This window comes from Marmota marmota, unplaced genomic scaffold, assembly GCF_001458135.2.
Source record: "Marmota marmota marmota unplaced genomic scaffold, marMar, whole genome shotgun sequence".
NCBI lineage: Eukaryota > Metazoa > Chordata > Mammalia > Rodentia > Sciuridae > Marmota > Marmota marmota.
Window position 1 is genome coordinate 19,930,068 of NW_026000075.1, and position 18,528 is coordinate 19,948,595.

The window sequence follows — 18,528 nt, forward strand, 5'->3', positions numbered from 1 at the left end:
AGGAATTCTCTCAGTCCCAGACAAACTAGGGCATTGAATACAATTTTGACATAATTAATGATTTCTTAAAAAGCTATATATGATGCTATAAACTACTCCTGACCCAGCCTGCCCTAAAAATTTTATAGCTATTGAGTATTTGTTTTAAATGTATTTTGGGGGTGCTTAGAGTCTAACCATTTTTTCATCTTGGAAATAAAATCACTGATGCAATTTATTGCAAGATTGAAAGTAAGAAATACCCAAAAGAGTCTCCAAGAGGAAATATTAAGTAGACTTCAGGGAATATGGCTAAGAAGTTTATTAAATTTAAATGTTCTTGAAGCAAATTTTTCATTTAGTTATCAATTATTTATCTCAGTTTAAACCATAAGAAATAATAAATACTGATTTAAGACCAGACACTAATGCTACCTCTTCAGTTAACAGTCATAGAAAACCAAAACCCCCACCCCATGTTATCTAGAATCTTTATTTAGGTCCTGTGAAAAGCTCAATTGAAATAATTACTGCACCAAGGAGGGAACCCACAAGAGTGATTATTTATTCATTTATTTATTTACAAAACAAATCTCTAGAAAACTATAGCTCAGAAACTTCACTTGAGTATCTAAATAAATGATATCCATTTCACATTGTGCTATCAGATTTATGGAGAGTCCATAAAAGAAATACTTTTGAAGAACAATACCCATTCCCTCCTGCCCATTTTCCACATTTCTCTCCAGCATTTCATCCTTCCTCCTCATTTCTTTTCATTACATATTATCTCTATGGTCCTCTTATTTACTGTCTTAGTTTTAACTCTCATACACATAATTGTCGATTTCCAAATCATGTCACATCCAGGGTTTTCCCACAGATCCAAGTTCATGTATGTATTTGTCAAACTGCCTGATGGGAATTTATTCCTGGACACCCTACATGTATCTCAAATCACAGTGCATCTTTTACGCTTCTAAGTTTTACTCTGATGCCTATTATCTCTGCAAGTCTTCCCACTGGCTGAGTTCAGGCCCCTTTCCATCTATTTATTTGACCAGTGATGAGGGCCACAGACAAGTCAAGATGGCGCTTGGCACTTTGCCAAGAGGAGTGGTTTGAGACATAACGCCAGTGAGCCATTAAGATGATAGAGATTCATTAATGACTGACTGCTGTGTCTAGATTATGTCAATTAAATTAAGCTGTGTGTAATCATTAAGATGATGAGGATTCCTTATTGGTTGACTGCTGTCTCTAGTTTATGTTAATTAAGATAAGCTGTGTGTAATTAGTTAAGTATATATACCTCTGTTGTCCTGCAATAAAGCGGCTCCCGCTGTATCAATCTTCACAAGTTGCTTGTCACTCCACCCGGCTGTTTTGCCCAGCCAGCCAGACTGCAGCAGACTAGTAACTCACTGAATTATACAGAATGCTTACCTGGGCAGCTTACTAAGTATGCAGATTCCTGGGACAGATGCCACAAATACTGAACTAGGATTTTGGGGTAGAAACCACTAAGCTGCCCTCAAGGGCTGAGGGAGCTAGAGAGAGCTGAAATGAGCTGCTTGGTGCAAGGAGAGCTGATTTAATATGGAAAGCAATAAAATCAATGGGATTATAATCACTGTCTTCATATAAACAAGAGTCTAATCTGGTAAAAGCACAGGACCCTGTATTCCCTTTTTCCCTGATAGAAGGGTACAGTTGGGAATCAGGTAGATCAGCACAGACATGGACACCCAGAATAAAGGGCTCTGAAGTTCTTTTAGTTCCAGGAGCTAGAGGTGGGCAGAAGACAGTAGGAAAAGACTATATGTCAATTAAATATAAAACATAGTTTTTAAAACACCATTCCTAACAAGCAAAATTAGTTTTTTGAAAGTTAATGCAATACCTTCTTTACTAAGTTCAATGACATCAAAATACTTGTGGGCCCTAAGTAGCTTTTATTTTTATTACCTTTTATTAGCTACCAGACAGACATGACTGACAGAGATTTTCCTTTCCCTTTGCTTTCAGAAATCCAATAATTAAAATTTGTATTGAAGTATACTAAAAATTTACTACATTTACTACCATATACAGGGAGACATATTGTCCTATAATTGTTTGATTCAGACTTTTGAAAAAGCAAAATAATATTCCTCAATGTAAATTAAGATTTCTAAAATTCCATAGTTCTGAAAGTTATAATGTAGCAAGCATGTGGGATCTTGAATTATAAGGGATACTATCTTTGCTTTATGACTACAACAGATATATTGGTCTTTAACATATCTTAATGGTCTATGATTCTGGATTTTAAACATTAAGTCAGAATGCTTAAAATCCTCCTGATTCAAACTGCATTTAGATGTAAAATTCTAGGATATAAACAAGCAATACTAAAATTCTGAATTAATTAGAGTACAAGATAATACATTAAATATTTATATACCTCTGCACTATAATTAGAACATTAAATATTAAAAATATTTAAAATTCTTACTCTACCAGCCAATATCTTTTTTGTTCCCGAAGAGAAAACTGTGTATTTAGTTTGTTAAAAACAAACATGTTTTTTTAAAGTGTATGCAGATGCTCCTCAGTTTATGATAGGGATATGCCCCAATATATCCATCATAAACTAAAAATGTTGTAAGTCAAAAATTTATTTAATACATCTAAGCATCATAACTCAGCAACACATTTCACTAAGTATATTAGTTTTTTACTCCTCTGAGCAGGTGATTGGTTGAAAGCTGTGGCTTACTACTGCTGTTCAACATTACAAGAGAGTGTCATTTCCTATATTTCCACTAGCCTGGGAAAAGATCAAAATTCAAAATTTGAAGCATAGATGCTTCCGAATGCATATTTCTTTTGCACCATCATGAAGTAAAAAAAAAGAAAAATTATGACAAACCATCATGATTTGGACATAATATATGTGTGTATATATAAATAATACTTCATTTTTTAAAAAATACTTGTTCTTCCTAATTTTATCAGGATAACTTCTAAGTTGGACAGTCTTATTTGTATCCTCCCTGACAAGACCTTCAATAATACAAACTTATGAACTTATAGTTGAACTGCCCTGTATGTTCGATATTTAATTTACAATTTTCCACAAATGTGTTTTTTAGTTTAGCAGAAAAGGAGGAATTTATTTTCATCTTATGTCCCATACTGAAGCCATAAGGAAACCCTTTGAACTCTCATCAAAATAGAGTCAGGCTAGGGATGTTCACTCACCTAGCATGCATAGGATCCCAAGTTCAGTTCAGTTCATTACGAGAGAGAGAGAGAGAGAGAGAGAGAGAGAGAGAGAGAGAGAGAGAGAGAGAATATGAATATGTAGGGAGGGGGATAGAAAAAAAAGAAAGAAAAGTTAGAATCTGACCTTGGCTCAATCACCTACCACTTCTGCTACATTCCTGGCTCTTGCCATCCATATATTTTTCCAAGATTACTGTAATAACCTGCTAACTGGTCCTCCTTTGCCCTGGTACTGTTTTTAAAACCTGTAACATAGAAGCCAGAACAAACCTTTTGAGGCAGGAATTAGAAAATGTAACTATTCAGCTCAAATCCTTCAAATGCTTCTCACGTCCCAGGACATTATGCCCCTGACCATTACTTCAGTGGCCGCCAGTCCTCAGATCTAGCCCATGCGCTCTCTGCTCAAGCACAGTGGCCTCCTACATGCTCCTTGTACCATGGAACATGAACACTCCAGGTATCACTCATATTGTCCTCTCTACACTCACTGTTTAACTCTACACAGCTTTCTTTTTCCAGTCATCTGTATTCAGTCACTCTCACCCAATTAGAGTCTATACTTAATTGTCACTAGAGTGAGATATTACTAGACCACTTATCTAAAATGTCACATCCCACTTGTTTTTCTGGGACTAGCTTATTTCACTTATCATGACAGTCTCCAGTTCCATCCATTTACCAGCAAATGACATAATTTCATTCTTCTTTATGGCTGAATAATATTCCATCATGTAAATATCAAAGGTCTAATGTTCTCCCTCATATGTAGATACTAACACACAATAAAGGGAGTGAAATAGAAGTTCATTGGATTAAACAAAGGGGGATGAAGGGAAGGTAGGAGCAGGGAATTAGGAAGGCTACTAGAATGAATCAGACATAACTTTCCTATGTTCATATACGTATACACTTCCAGTGAAACTCCACATGTGGTAGATGCCACAAGAATGGGATCCTAATTAGGATAAGTTATACTCCATGTATGTATAATATGTCAAAACATACTCTACTGTTATGTATATCTAATTTGTAAAAAGAAACACACAGAAATGTCACATTCCTTTCATATCTACAACTTTTTCATTCCTTTATATTTTTCTCCATAACACCTGTCATATGCACACACATATACACATAAAGAATTACATATAGATACATTGTATACAATTTTGAAATATATATATAATTATATATAGCAAAATTTTTACTTATGTCTATTGGCAATCTCTTCTTGCTCAAGTGTAAGTTCTATGAAAGTGAGAATTTTTGTTTTATTGATTGTCATAGTGTAATGCTGAGAATAATAGCTGGCATATAATAGTCAATAAATGTTTGCTGAATAATTAAAACAATCAGAAAGTCCATCATAAGGTTAGCAAATATCCTGTGGGAACTTTAAGAAAATAGGTGTAATTTCTCTCTGCTTCTCCCCTTTATCCATGAAGACTGGAGTAGATAGCACAGAGAGAAAGCATTGCTCTGTAGGAATTAATCTAAACTGTATAAACAATTTCCTGCAATGCCAGTCAGAGATGGTTAGTTCCTATTTTTCAACATTTGAATTATTTGTAGGAGATAATAAATATTATTTTTATTTATTTGACTTCATTGTGCTGGTAGGCTGTGTATTTTCTTAGTTTTTATTATTTCATTCTAGTTATATATAATATTGGGGTTCATTTTGACATAATTATATATGCATGGAATAGAATTTGCTTCACTTTAGTCACCAGTACTTCCTCTCTCCCTGCCCTCCTCCTTCCCCTTTCCTCTTCTTTTCCACTACTGATCTTCCTTCTATTTACAGGGTTTTTTTCCTTAAATTGATGATTTATAGATATACATAAAAGTGAAATCCACTCTTGTGTATTCATAATATTGTTCTTATAATAAGTAGAAAAATTTAAAAAAATTCAATAAAGAGTTGAATTAATGATAGTATCATTTTAACTTTACCTGAAAGTTTTAGTTCTCTTAAAATCTGTTATATGTTTCTACTAGTAAAAGTTGGTACCATTCAGAAGTTATCAATGATCTCTCCCAGTGTTTTTCAAACTGTGCCCTAACATACTTAAACCCAAGCTCAACCCTAGAGACTTACAGTTGGGAAGAAATAGCCATAGGCCTCAGTCTAGATGCTTTGATTAGATTCTTCAACCAGAAGAATTACCTGTTGTGCAAAATCTTCTAAGTAAAAAAAACTAACACAAATATGTGTAAACAATATAGAACAATATTTTTAGCTTAAGAAGCCATTATGAATGGAGGAGAAAAGTACAGTATTACAAGTTTTGTTTTTTTTTTTTTAATTTTGCCTCTCACTCTAAGACCAAAAATAAGGTATATATGGAGCCCTTGTACTAATTGAGGGAATCACCACATCTCTGGGTGCAGCTCACAAAATAAGGACACTTAATATAGAGAAATATTTTAATATGTAAACTTAACCTGAATTTCCAAAACAATAAAGTACATAAAATTTGATATTTTTCTTTGAAATGCCCTAATAACATCAGAGAAGCTGCACTGGTGATTAATAGTTGATAGGAGGAATTAATGAATTGATAGCATTGTAATTTTTCAACATAACACAGTTAATGTTTATGTTTCAAAAATACTGTTATATTTCAAGCTGCTTTTTCAGCAAAAGAATTCTTCAGCTGCTATTAAATGATAATTGTTGTTTCCACACAAATTTAGACACTTTTAAGCAAATTGACCAACATAAGACAAATTCTTATATTGATTCCTTGGTCCATCTCTCTGCTCAAGTCTTTTTATAACACAAGTCTTATTATAATATATTTTTCAAAGGCTCAAAAAGAATTCAAAGAGTATACTGCGTCTGCTTTTGCCTACCTGGATTCACAAAGTGCCAAGGTAAAAGTCTAATGGAAGAATGTAGAGCCAGGGATAGTATTGATGGATTCTTGACTATTAGGTAGTCAGGGTTTGACACAGAGATAATTTTAATTTTTTTATTGTATGGCTAGTTTATAAATTCAAAGTCATCTAATATTGGAGGTGAATGTAAACTTTGGACTAGATAGATCTGTTTGAAAATCTGGTGAAACTGATCAGTTTTCTGAGCATGTAGGTATACATATATGTAGGTAAACACATACAAAATCTTACATCATTTAGAAACTTTAGGAAACACAGTCACAGACTACAAATTACGTCCTTGCAACACTCCATGTTACCAAAATGGACAAGTTTCATCCATTGATTATAGTAACACATGTATTCAGGCCTACATTGAACCGCATACTTATTACAACAGAATGAACACAGAAAAAATGACAAAAATCTTATAGTCTATAATAGACAACATATGATCAAATATTATCAATGGTGTATTAATGAGGAATAACAGTAAATGACCATCCATCCACAGGATTGGTTTGTAAAGAAAACAATGAGAACAGAAATATAAGATCAACTTCAATTTATCACTTATTGATTTTTCTGAACAGGGTCAGGGAGACTTCTCAGAAAAAGTGGCTGTTAGAGTGAGTCTTCAAAGATGAAAAAAACAATTTAGCCAGGTACATGACAGAAAGGCATTATCAGGAGAGCAAATAGCAAGTGACAAAGTATAAAAAGAATGGCAAGTAATTCCAGTGATTCCATTGAGCTGATAACTTGAATGAGAGACTGAAGCATTAAGGAATGGCCAGAGAGCAGGTCCTGGAGGGACTTGTCAACCTAGGTGAAGGTTTCCTCTGTATCTTAATGGCAAGTTTTGGAGGATTTAAATTGCTGAGTAAGATTTTCTCTATAGAGATATCATCCTGGCAGAGATGTGAAAAAACCCAAGGATTGGGATGAGAAGGGAACGGGTCGGATCTGTGGTACAAAAGGAGAGAGACGGTGGATTAATGTCAGTGTAAGCAGTTGTCAACATGTAATAATATAGACAATAAAAAATCCCTACAGGAATAATAAATATTTACAAAAAAAATGCACTTAATGTAAATCAACAAAATTAAGTAACCTGCCCAATGCAAGTAGCAGAGATGAATCTAGAATTAAATTTCCTGACTCACAGCCCATTTCTTTCTCTAGTATTCAATACCATTTCTGATTATTTGATTAATTTAAATAGAGATTTTTTTTCAAATTAGATATTTAAAATTGCCTTTTAAATGTTGATTACTTTCTCTCAGAACCATCTATTTTTCTTTTAAACAAGCAAATTTCGACTAAACACAGTATTGGTTTTCTTTTAACAAAAATTCCATTGTAATTGAACTCAATCACTATTCCTCCCCCTTAAAAATAAATACAGTTTGCTAATGTCAAGATTAAATTTTGAGTTGCTGCTGGTAAGCAAAGCAAATGAACTGGCTTGGGGGAAAGGAATATATGTGTGTGTGTGTGTGTGTGTGTGTGTGTGTTAGAATTTCACCAATTACAGTTTTTTTAAGAAAATAAATTTATTTGTGAATATAATCTCCTCATAATATTCCTTTCATAAAAGAGAAGCTATTGTTCCTTTGTTTCATCACAGGACAACAGAATTTCTATGGTGTATTACATTGTTTATAGACATTACTGTGCATTGTTTGCATGTGACATATCCATTTTGATATGATATCTGAAGGACCAGAAAAGGGCATTTTATTGTTTTGATTTGAAAGGTCAAAGAACAAGAAGACTACAAAACCTAGTGTTTATTAATTTCTTATTTTTCTTTAGAACACACAATTATATCTTGTACTATTTATTAAATCAGAATAATTGTTCTCACTCTAGTTGATAAATTGGCATGTCTATTCTTGGTAAGTAAAAACAAGCTAATCACTAAATTATTCTCAGGTATGAGAAATGGGGCATTTTTCAATTTAAGTAAAAACTTGCCACTTTTAAAATGGGCATTATAAAGAAATTAGAAGCCAACATAAAATCAGACATCTTTGACAAGGAAGGAGAGCTGGCCTCTTAGGATATTTTATGATATACATTTTTTTTTTATTTTCCAAAATAACTCTAATAGATTATTTGATTAAACAGAATAGTTTGGAGCAGCTTTTACTGTGAATTAGGTGCTGGGTTAGACACTGGTGATAGTTAATCAACCTTGTACCAGCACTCAAAGAGCTATGTTGGGAAAACATAGTCAATAAAATAGGCAATTTCAATGTATTTTGATAAATGGGAAAATGAGGGAGTTTTGGAATATCACTTTCTAATAAATCAAATGATGTTATGGAAATACAATTGAAATAGACGTGAGTGTAGGCAACAATGGAAACGGTGATTTCTATTCTCTGAAATGAGTAGGATTTAATTATATTGCCATGTTGTTTCTTAGAGTCTTTCACAACTCAGTATTTGACTCTGAAAAATGCTCATCTTCTACAAAGAGAATAAATCAATCTTCACCAAAGAAGAAGGGTTCCAGTAATTAAGGATGAAGAACACACAACTGTTAGTTCCACTGTGTGAATGAATGTTTCTTATTTATTGCAATGCAGCTGTACCCCTTTCTTGTAAAGTTGACTGAACACATAGCCTCACTAGTTATCTCAGCGGCATCCATTGTTGTCTTCTTGATAGTTATAAATTGAGAGTTTTTGAGTACCTGGCCTTCTCAAACAAATTCTTTGTGGACTGATAGAGTTATCTGAATTGGCAATGGAGACACATTCTTTTTTATTAAATATGTGTATCCCTAGAAATCCTTATTAATTGCAAATATCACCTGGACGAGGGATGCCAGATTTACTTATGGCCCATTGTTTGTTACTTGTTATTCGTCAAATTAGCAATAAAAGGACAAGAAAATACAATGATATGGGAAAAGCAGAACTCAAGGGCGTTAGGTTCATGCACAAACACTTGATCTGAACACTAAGGCAAGACCTCTGCTAGGGTTACCTAGAAAGTGATTCATTTGATGCTCCTGCCTTTTAGTTGAAAACTTTTTTTGTTTGTTTATTTTTTAAGGAATTGTATTAGGGTTTCGAAAATGACATTTCAGTCTTGTGTTCTGCCACTAACTAGCCAGCTGGTTTAGGGAAAACAAGTGATTTGAGTTGATTTGGCCTCATTTTCTTAATCATTAAGTTAGGGAAATATGACCAAAAATTTTTCAAGGCCCTTTCTAACTTTGAATTTTGAATTAAGATCAACATCATCATTAAGAACCAGCAGAGCAAAGAGCTGTTGATAATGGAGTAATGAAACTGGGAATAGCTGCAAAGGTGAACTTCTAAAACAAGTTTGGCCCAGGTCCAGACCCTCATTCAAAGTGATTATTTCATTAATTTTAATAATCATACAAAACTGGTTTTTTCTATTTTTTTTTTTTACAATAGATGGTCTTTTTAAAAGACCAGGCTAAAATAAACATTTAATTAAGCAAAATTAGTGTAGTTAACTCATTTTTACTTCAAGTTCAGAAACTTTTTGCTCTTCTACCTACATTTAATTGAATTTTATACTCATACCAGCAACTATAGATTCATTATTGATGTTTTAATCTTGAGCTTTATTCTTAAGCTAATGCTATTATATCACTTAAAGCCCAGAAAAGGAGAGACCAAATCCTGCTTAATTTTTCAAAACAGAAGAACATTATGAAAGTTTTAAGATTATCACCAACTCTCAGAACTGGTTTGTCTTCATTTTGTAAAACTTCCTTTTACACTCAACTTAATGCATTTAGAAGTAAATTATTCAGGAAGTTGATAAAGATTCATTACTTAACTACAGGGAAGTCTAAAAGAGCAGTTAGCAGCAGCTGTGTAGATTTGCTGCTCATTTACTCCATATGTAGGGCATAATGGATTTCCAGCAATTTGGGTAATGTAACATTATCTGTGTTGATTGTAGATATTACAGCAAGATATTATGCTTTTTAAAAGTGTTGTAAATGAAACAACTACATGATGTGTAAGGAGACAGTCTCAACCTAGGAATGAATTTTTCTTTAGAAGATTTCAAAATTTCAGAAGGAATAAGAGAAGTTTGGAAACAACTTTCTCAATAAGAACAGTGTAGGGAATGGACAAGACCCAAAGACACATTTTTCAAATGAAATATGCCACTTTCCCCTCCGCAAATGGTAAATATGGAAGCAACCAGATGTTGTGCATACAAAGCTGTCAGCCTGTGCTGATTTTGATTCAGAATTAGCTATGCTGTTGGGCAAGGTGCTGAATGCGGGGTAATGTTTACATGAAGGAGTGAGAAGATTTTCATGTTGCCAAAGAATAGGAAATAACTATTATGAGAGACAAAAATCTAGCTTAATATTTAAATTTCATCCAGGTTATAAGAGTGCCTGCCTCTACATTTAAACATAAGGTAAGTGTATGATGAACTTAGATTTAGGACTTAAAATATGGTCCTAATTTATTTTAGTGTAAATCCAAATTTGGAATAATGCTTAACTATAAATAATTTAGAAAAAAAATCAGCAAATGTAGTTTTCTTTCTTGAATAGTTTAGAAATGCAATCCTATGGGGTTCTAATGCCGATTAGAAACAGTTTTGACAGTTTTCTGTGTCAAAAAATAACTGATGGCTATTGAGCATTTGCTGAGTAAGTTTCATAACTGTGTGAGGTAGGTACTATTATTTCATCTTTACAGATAAGATTATTATAAAGAAATTGATCAAGTGTGCTGCTGGTAAGTGACAGAGTTAAGATTTGAACACAGGAAGATTTGCTCCAGACTATACTGTACTTCTTGCAAATAGGCTTTCAATTTTGTGCATTTGAGAGACATTCAATAAACACCTCTGAGTTAAAGGCATCGTGACTGGTGTTGTAGAGGAACAGGGATAATACTACATAATTTTTAGTCTCAGACTGTTCTTAACAATGACAGAGCAATACCTTACAATCATCTCTTACTGTAGCAAATGAGTTTTTAGTCTGGTCCATATCACCTCAGCCCAGCTCTGAGTTTATCTTCAGCTACTATGGACAGTGTTAGACATTTGCATCTGTGGCAGCTGCCTGAGACACAGAAACCCTTGTTATTGCTGCTCAAAGATACCAAATAATAATGTCACAATAGGCAGAAATTTGTATTCCCAATTCTTAGACTAAATCTCTCATAATTCTGATACTTTTTATATTGATCTTCTTATTCTTACACCTTAATTCATAATGTGACTAAAATAAAACTTTTCCATGAAACAATCTAAAGTTTAGGAAGTATCTCCTTGGAAAAAATTTAAGTATAGTTTTGGGGATTTTTCTCTACTTAAATACATTTCACAGTGTGGAAGAGAGCTAGAAGTAGAATTCCCATTAGGATATAGACATGAGATTTCTGAATAAGAGACACAGGACTTCATTAGGCATAGCAACATTTCTGATGGTTCCTCTTGCCCCAAAGTCTATGGGCTGACATCCCCAGGGGGATGGCTGTGCAAGCAAAAGTTTGCACTGTAGCTGAAGAACACTTAAGAAAACTGCCACCTTTAGAATAAGCAGCTAACACACCTGTTCTTTGTCTGAAGAGAGACTAATAATTTGCTAGACTATGAGATGCATTTCTATCAAGCATTCATTACCTGAGTTTCAGAATTGCCAATCACATACACAATCTAGATAAGTGGCCAAAGTGAAAACTGGTCAGCATCTGGGAGTTTTGACATACTTAGCAAGACAGAAGCATGAGAGGTCTATAACGGATTACCTCCCAATAATACTGAGGGCACATTATAAACAAAATTGAGGTTTGTTCATTGGGTTCATATGCTAGGGACTTGGTCCTCAATGTGGCAATACAGAAGTGGTGGAACCTTTAAGAGGTGGGGCCTGGTGAGAGGTCCTTAGGTCATTGGAGGCACCACACTCAGAAGGGGTTAAGGTAGTTCTCCTGGGATCCTGGTTAGTAATGAAAGAGTGAGACTGAACCTTGAATCGCTCTGACTTTCTGTCTAGTCATGTGATCCCTCCCTCTCGCATGTGCTGCCACCATAATGTCACATGCCATGAGGGCTCTGACAAGAGCAGAGTAGATATGAATGCCATGCTTTTGAACCTCCAAAGCTGTGAGCTAATGCAGCTCTCCTCTTTACAAATGACCCAGTCTCAGATATTTTGTTATGGCAAAGGAAAACAAACTAACTGACTAAAATGGCACAAACTTTTAAACCAATCAGAAATTTTAAAATATCTTCTCTGTGCTTCAGGAATTACTTGAATAATTTCTTATCCCTAAAAAAATTATTTCATAACTTTTTAATGAAATTATCAAGCAGGGGGATACTTTTACCTGACCCTATGCTAGACTTACTGTAATCATGCAAACTTCTTTTAAGAGGCCCCATTTCCTGCAGGTAATCTCCTGGATAGAGGATATTTTGTGTTGCGTGGTAGAAGGACAGGGTTAAGAGTTCGGTGGCATCCACTGTGCTCAACTCTAAAAAAGGAGGCTAATGTTTCTTTTATTGCTGGCTCTCTCTGCTTCTCCATGACCTGAAGAAAGTCAATTAACTTCTATGTGCCTGTACAATGAGGATAACACTATTTGGTCACACACCTCTGAATGGTGTTATAAGGAAAAACAAGATAATGCTTATAAAGCATTTGCAGAAAGTTCAAAAGAAACATACAGTGAAAGTACAATGCATTCTTAAATGTGAAAAATGGTCTAATTCAAATTCATTGACAGGGCTTGGCTAATAGGGAAAAGCATTTTTAACACTTTGCTAAACATAAGTTTTTCCTGAATATATGTCATACATATAGCTATGCCCAGATGGGGGTCCCCAAGCCATACTCAACTTCACCAAAACCATAATATAGTACCACTTAGTCAAGAAAGTGCAAAAAATAATTGTATTAATATAGGAGAAAGAGCTCTCTTATCTACCTTATCAGAGTAAGAAAGGTAAAAACAGTTTAATTGTAATGCTTAAAATTGTTTGTTCAGTCATTCCACCTCTTACTTGACACCTACTGTGTCCCCAAGGATATAGCTAGGTGGTATGCTAACATATCAGATAAGGAATAGAAACCTTATTGGCATAAAACCTTAGAATTTCTTACTTCAAGTAAATATTACCAGCCTGCATTTTAGTAATTATTCTGTAGTACATGTGTGCCTGTGAGAAAGCAAATCCTCTATGTGGAATCCAGAGACTTTTGCAAACTGATTAAAAATACGCAATAACAGAGTTTCAGGGAAAAAACAATCATTTGCATGGAAGAACCCTAAACAGCACAAAGGACACTTAAGAAAAAATAAGGCAAGAAACACTCTGGGACATATCAGGTAAACTATACTGAGTTATAAGTGTCTACTAATCCTCTTTAAAAAAAAAAAACTGCAATCATCTTAGTAATCCTTGGAAGTTATCTAGGCCAGTGCTCCTCAAAATATATCCATAGAAAGCAATTCTATCATTGCCTAAAATATAATTAGAAATGCAAATTCTGGAGCTTCATCCTAGATCTACTGAAGGGAGATCTACTGAAACCTAAGAATCTGTACTAACAAGCTTCAGCAGTAACTCCTAAGCTCCCCCAATTTGATAAGTCTTGACCTAAACTATCCTCATCAATTCTAATCAGGTCATAGTTATTTAAACTGTCAATCTCCCCTTTGTGTAAATTCATCAGTGGAATACTTCCTGGAGGACAAACACAAACAGAATGACTAATGGACCTTACTGAGAGATCTAAAAGCAGCCTGTTCCAGTTCTGCTTCATCATGGTTCATCTGAATTAGCATAGATATCTTAACATGATGTACTTACAAAATAAATAAGGTACATTACTTGGATGGTATTTAGCTACATTTAGACATGTCTTTCCTCCTCAGGATGAGTCAGAGGAGTCAAATTACATTTCAAATGACATATTAACTAAATGGTTATTACTATCAACTGAATGTTTGTGTCTCCTAAAAAGTTGATAGTTTGGAATCTTAAATCCCACAATGTGATGGCATTTAGAGGTAGAACTCTGGGGAAGGAATTAAATTTTGAAGACAGAATCCTCATTAATAGGATTGATATTCTAATAAAAGATAAAGAAGAAAGTTTGTTTTCTTTTGCTCTGCTCTCCACCACACGGGAATAAAACTCAGGAAGTGGGCCCCACCAGATATAGATCTTACTCTTGAACTTGCCAGTGTCCATGACTGTAAGGAATAATTTTTTTTAGTTACATAATCTATGGTATTTTGGTTACCGCATAACCAAATGGTTAAAGACAATTATAACACCCACCATGGCAATCCTGATCTGTTAATAGGACTCCCATAGCAGCCTGATTAAAACAACTCTTGTTTTCCCCTAAGGATGTATCATATAAGAATAAAGAGATAGAGGAAAGTCCTTAAAACTTATTGGTTAATTTCCTTCCAAACAAAGTAAAGGATTCTTATTGTTATTAGATTGAATGCTCTGTCTACTTAGATAAATAAATAGCCACAGCTAATGGCTAAACATGGACTCTGAAGCTCAGTGCTTGGGTTTCATGGCAGTTCCTCCATTAATAGCGGGGATCCTAATCTAGTTACAGTTATGGTTTATGTACTGGATATCCCCCAAAAGTTCATGTGTGAGACAATGGAAGAAAATTTAGAGTGGAATTATTGAGTTATAAAAGCCTTAACCTCATCAGTGCATTAATAATGTGCTGATAGGAATTAACTGGGTGGTAATTATAGGTAGGTAATTATAGGTAGGCGTGCCTGGAGGAGGTGGGCCATTGTGGACATGCCTTTGAGGTTTATATTGTGTCCTTGTTGAGGAGAGTATTATCTCTCTCTGCTTCCTAGTGTGGTGTCTTGAGCCACTTTCCTCCACTATACTCTTCTGCCTTACCTTGAGGTGGCTATGGATTAAGCCTCTGAAACTATGAGGCCCAAAATAAACTTTTCCTCCTCTAAAATTATTCTTTTCAGGTATTTTGTTCACAGTGACAAACAAAATCTGACTAAAACAGTTACTCCATGTTTCTGATGTTCCTTCATCTGTGAGATGGTGATGATATTATTTAATTTACAAGAACTTTATGAAAAGCAAATTAACATCTATAAGAATTGAGAACAGTACCTGGCACATTAAAAGAACAATATATAAGACCAAAAATAATCTTAATAGTCTAGGTCATAGTGATCAAAACATCCCATCTCAGAACCATTTTGAATATTTGAGCCTTGAACATTATTGTGATTTATGCTTCTGTGTTTTCAAAAAGTGAGGATAGGTGGTATTTAACCACCTCATTTCTCTGCAATAAAATTTTTCATATATGTGCAAACAGCTGTCTTAGCTTTTTTATTTCAACCTCAAAGTTAAGATAATTTTAAATTATTTATGTTTTTAAAATGTATTTAAAGAAATATGCCATCTAATGAATTTTTATGATTATTTACATCAAAATCAAGTCAAATCATTTTCTTGCCTCAACATCATTAATGTGACTTTAACAGGAAAATGAGGATAATACACTTATAACAAGTATGATCATTCCATTGTCTGATAATGATTGTCAATTATTTAATCAAACAAAATTGTGAGAAGGGTAACACAAAAGTAAGAGAGGGTAGCTACACTATTGAAGGATGTGAAATGTCCAAACATCAATAGGTTCTTTGGAGTGATAATTACAAAGGAGAATGTGGCTCTGATTTGCAGGACTTTTCACACCTTCCCAGCTGAATTCTTGTGTCCACACCAGAGACAAAGAACTCACTGCAGAGTGTCACACTGGTTGTTCATTCTGGTCCCACGAAATCAGATGTTTGGTTAGGGGAGGCAGAGGATGTTTGCAGTGTGTCACTGTGGCTGAAAGGGCCACTTAACCAAATAAGATCAGTGTCTTCCTGAATATTTTTTGCAGAAATGTATAACTTCCTAAAAGAGGAGTCAAACAGTATGCCCCATTTGGAGGTAGAAATGCATGCAAGTGTTTTTTACTTTATAGAGAGGCAGTATCATTGTATAAATGAAATCATTTCCTATGACTTTCATTGTGACAGTAAAATGATATTCTTTGTAACAACACAGAAAGCACACAAAAGTATGATTATATTACAGAACATGGAATTAACAGAATGGAAATGGAGTCATGAGGCCAGTCTATGTGATAACTATGTGATTCTGGGGAAAACTCAAATTATCTGAGCTTCTATTTTCAACATGTGAAGTGAAAAATATGTGATTTCTGAGTTTTTGTTAATGTTTCCCAATGTTTACTAAATATATGAAAAATATTTTTATAAAAATAACTATATATTTTATGTATGTAAAATATATATTTTATATTTTAAAATAGCTACACATTTTAAAAATAATTTAATAATCATATGTTAATAGTAATAGTAAACAAACTAAACCACAGAATATGCAATATTCTATTCTATGGTTTCTTAATAGATTTTGGTTTCTATAGCTGTATTGGAGAGAAAAAAAATCCCTGTTCTTACAGAATATTCAGTGTTTTTGCATTGATATTTCAAGAAAAAAATTCTCTAAAGAGAGCGAGCTTCCTTGAACCTATTTTTCTCCTTTTAATTTTCTCTCTTTTTACAAGCATCATGCAAACATCCTAGATATTACTGGTGCTGCTGCTGCTGCTGCTTAGTTCCAAATGATGCATTTACATAGCTTCTAGCAATGCATTTAAAATACGGAAGTTCTTCCCTTTTAATAAGGTAGGATAACGTTACAGCTGAACAGAGATTTGCACTCTTGGCAAAGAAAAGCAGACCATGAGTATAATTAAGGATGCAAGAAATGTGGACATATTTTTGTCATTCAACAAATACTTTAGAATACCTATTTGCCAGACAAAATGCTTAGTTCTTTGGATGTACTAGAGAACAAGCTCAGTGAGCTTTCAATTTGGGGGATAAACACACAAGTAAGTACATTGAAAGAATATGGAATTATGTAACTGCTATGGCAGGACTAAGACAGCAAAGTAAAGTACATGTGCTCCTGTTAAGACCTGAGTTTGAGTTTGTTCCCCAAGGGTTCGTGTGTTGGGGCTTGGTTCTTGGTGTGGCGATTCGAGAGGTGGCAAAAAGTTTAAGAGGTAGACATAGTGGAAGGTGGTCAGTTCATTGTTGGAGCTGCCCTTGGAAGAGATTAAGGGTTCTTATAGAATCTCTGAGTTAATTCTCACAAAAGCAGGTTGTTGAACAAGCTTGAACCTTATCCCTGAATCATTCTCTGGCTTCCTGTTTGGTAAGGTGCTCTTGCCATTGTAGTATCATTTGTCATGACACTTTGACCACAGCTGAGCTGATGCCATCGCCACGCCTCTGAACCTCCAGTACTGTGACTTAAATAAACTTATTTTCGTATAAAGTTACCTAACTTTAGTTTTTTTTAAAAAATAGTAATGAAAATGGACTAATACAACTCCTGTCAATCTGCATAAAGAACATCTCACTATATGCCAGCAAGGAAGAGAAAAAGCAAAAGGAATAAAACAACATGAGATCAAAGCACTGCAAAAGACTGGACAGTTTTAACTCTTTCATGAAAGAAAATATATTTTATTATTGAGAATAATTGATATAAATAAATAAACAAACAAACCTACTTGAATAACCTTATTTTACAAATGATTACAGGGACTGGGAGTGACTGACATAAGTTAGAACTCCTTCCTTCCTTTCTTCCTTCCTTTTCTTTTCTTTTTTTTTCTTCATTTGGGCACCAGAAACACAAAAATAAAATTTATTTTTATCAGCATTAATATGCAGACAATGCATTCTTTTATTATCTTGCATTCTATAATGAATAGAAAAAGTCTAAAAAAGTTATAAAAAATGATTATGATTGTTTCATGGATACTTTGCTTTAGGAAATACTGACATCAACTATGTCTAAGCATCAATTATAGGGTAAATTCAACCAAAACTTTTAGTTGATCAATTAGCTAATTATGTTTAGAAACTTATTGACTTATAAATTTATTTATAACTTTATTGACTGATCAAAAATATTGCTTTCCAAAACTAAGATAAACAATACTAGTGCAAGGAATTTAGATAGCATAATACAAAAAGCCTAGATTAAAACCCATGAGCTCATAATCTTTTTATTTTGTGCATTGTCCTTCATAAGTAGTTTTTGAGATTGCTTTCTGACAATAGAGAAATGATGTAGGTACACAATGGCTTGTGAATCAATGAGAGAATTAAAATTTGTTCATGATATTAGATAAAAGTGTAACATATAATCTCTTTCCAGTAATAATGGCAGCATTTAAAAATAATCTGAGTTATATACTCAAACCATAATAATTAAGAGAAAATGATAACTCTTCATTATCTATGCCAA

The 18,528-nt window shown here is 33.9% G+C and overlaps 1 long non-coding RNA gene across 1 annotated transcript in view; it reads right to left on the reverse strand.

The window, feature by feature from the left end:
- Window positions 1–1,296: 1,296 nt before the first annotated feature.
- LOC125620071 overlaps window positions 1,297–18,528 on the reverse strand; it is a 177,813-nt gene continuing 160,581 nt past the window's right edge. The window contains exons 2-3 of the long non-coding RNA XR_007351659.1: window positions 11,120–11,224; window positions 1,297–7,101 (exon numbers count right to left, since the gene is read on the reverse strand). This is a non-coding gene — a long non-coding RNA (uncharacterized LOC125620071). The remainder of the gene's footprint in view (window positions 7,102–11,119; window positions 11,225–18,528) is intronic.